Source organism: Lygodium microphyllum, chromosome 9 (genome assembly GCF_053477565.2).
Source record: "Lygodium microphyllum isolate KBCC chromosome 9, Lygodium_microphyllum_v1.1.10, whole genome shotgun sequence".
In the NCBI taxonomy this organism is placed as follows: Eukaryota; Viridiplantae; Streptophyta; class Polypodiopsida; order Schizaeales; family Lygodiaceae; genus Lygodium; species Lygodium microphyllum.
The window spans coordinates 26,723,383-26,726,007 of NC_141143.1; positions in this window are offsets into that span (position 1 = coordinate 26,723,383).

A 2,625-nucleotide genomic window follows, 5' to 3' on the forward strand; every position below is an offset into this window, starting at 1 on the left:
CTTTGTGCACCTTCTACTTCCTTGTTTTCTTTTGCCACGGTTTTCTTCCTCTTTCCTGGGACGTTCAACTTGATTTTTATTTTTGTGCCTTGGCTCGATGGGACTAAGCCCTTATTCCTTTCCCCACTAATGGTTCTCTCCTCGAGGCCTATTATTGCTGCTAGACTTGGGGTGGAGCTTCCCTCTTTTTAGGTGACTACACGAGCAATCTGTGGGCTGGTGAGTGCTCAAGGGTTTCTTCTACTACTTCATGTCTTTCCAAGTCTCCAATGGCCTCCTAGATGATGGCAGTGAGCATATCTCCAAAACCTATGGCCTTAGTTGTTGGATGTTTCCTTGTTGTCTCTAGTGCGGAAGCGGGAGACTCCCTGCTTGTTGCTGCTCTGACTCTTGTGGCCAGTGCTTTCATTGAGGTTTCTAGGGTCTTGCACACGTACCATTAGGGGAGTTTTGAGGTCTCAAAAATGCCTTTAGGAAATAGAAAGAGAGTGCTCTGGACCAATAGGAGCAAAGCCTCCATAATGGAACTTCTATTTTTAAAAATGTAAAAACGTATTTTACAAAAAGATACATATATAATAATATTATGAAATTTTATTATCAATATCTATTTTTAGCCTCTTATATTCGTGATTATGACATTCTTTGCATTAATGATATACAGTCCCAGCCTCTTTTATTTAATGATATGTCTGAATTAATGATAATGACATGTTTACTCTAAATTCAAATTAGTAAAAAGCTTGGCACATATTTTTTTCCCTCCTTTCTTTTGTCCTTCTCTTGTTTTTTCCTCCTTTCTTTTGTCCCTCTCATGGTAGCCTAGTCCTCTCTCTCTCTCTCTCTCTCTCTCTCTCTCTCTATATATATATATATATATATATATATATATATATATATATATATATGCTATGGATACAGAAATTTGACCTTCAACAAGGTGTCCAAGCTCCCAAATCACATCCATATCAATATTTAACTCATTCCGAAAATATGAAAGATAAATTCCTACAATCATTAGCAAAGGCAGTTGGATCACCATGCAATGGGCAAAATGTGGCAAAAGGCAAAGATATGAGAGATTGTTTATCTCTGCTTGGAAGGGTAGAATTTGAGATTTCAAGCTTGGAGTAAATAAGAATAGCATAAAAGAGGTTTTGGTGCAACATGTGTTTATGTATAGAGAGCTATATTTGGAACCTGGAAGTTCAAATCTTCCAATGCATAAACCAAATTGTAAGGATTTAATTCTTAAAGTCTTTCTTTTCTTGAGCTTGGTTTAAGGCTTTCCATTATAACATTTTTTCATTTGTCTTGTAGATGTCTATCCCTCTAATCTTGAGGAATGGAAACCGGTCGAGTCTATTGTTGATGTGATTGATGTGATGCATGGCTTGATTGGACAAGAGATGTACAAAGGTAGAAGAGCTTGCAGAGAATGGAATATTCTTCTATGACCATTCTTATATTATCCCCATGCAACGTAGCCAATGGGGATCAATATCCCCCCTTCCTTTTCCATATTTTTCAAGCTTTGAGTGGCCTTTGCCAAGTCTAGCTACTAGTAAGGGCTATAGATGTAAAATATTGTCTGAGATATAAAGAGCATTAAAACCTAGTATCTCAAGTAGGCTAAGAAAAGTTACTTTGTTCATGCATATTGATATATTTATTGACTTCTTTTCTAATGCTTAGATAAGAAAATCAAATGCTATGCTTTTAGTGAAGAGACTAACACATGATCATGTTATACAACTTGTTGATGAGGGATGGGACACTAGGACAGAAGGAAAATTTATATGTAAGATAGATCAAGACTCTATAGCTTGTAAATATATGATTGCTACTCAAAATTTCATCCTTAGCTTTATTACACATAGATGGCATTATGTTGGCGGTAGTCTGGTTGCTTTAGATCAAAATCTTGATAATTTTAGCAAAGATCCTATGGTGGATCTTGATGTTTGATACATTGAGGACATTATTACAATCCTACAAGTTAGATCATCATGTACACTACATCAAGTGAGGATGGATTTACAGAATGAAGATATTGAACTACCATACTTATTTATGTTCCAACTTAATAACAAACGAGCAAGTTTTTATTTATATTATATTCACTTAGGTGTATATTTGATTTCACTTCCTGATTAATAAATGTTTGCAATATTTTTTTCTACAAATATCAACAAGGAGAGAGAAGAATATAAAATGCAAGGATATTGAAGAAAAGATCTCTTTACTATCAATATAAAATACATGTACAAATTTTTGTCAGCCATCTCCATGACTTATACACAAGGGCTTACAATCTGAGGCAAAGCTACTTTTTTTGAGAAGGAACATCCTTTATAGGAGTCTTTTTGCCTATCTTTGATGCTTTGGTTGTTGAAGGCATAGCTTCACCTGCTGTAGCTATGCACCTCCTCTCCTTCAATGTCCAAGCCCCCACTTCTTGTCGATTGTATACAATTGGTCATTATGTACTTAAAGAACTTTGCTCTTATATACCAAATGTCCCACTTGTATAGCAATCCCTTATAAACTGTCATACATTTGTAAAAAAATATTTTTAGTTGATTGTTATTTTTTACAATGGACTATTTTGCAATAAAACTCTAT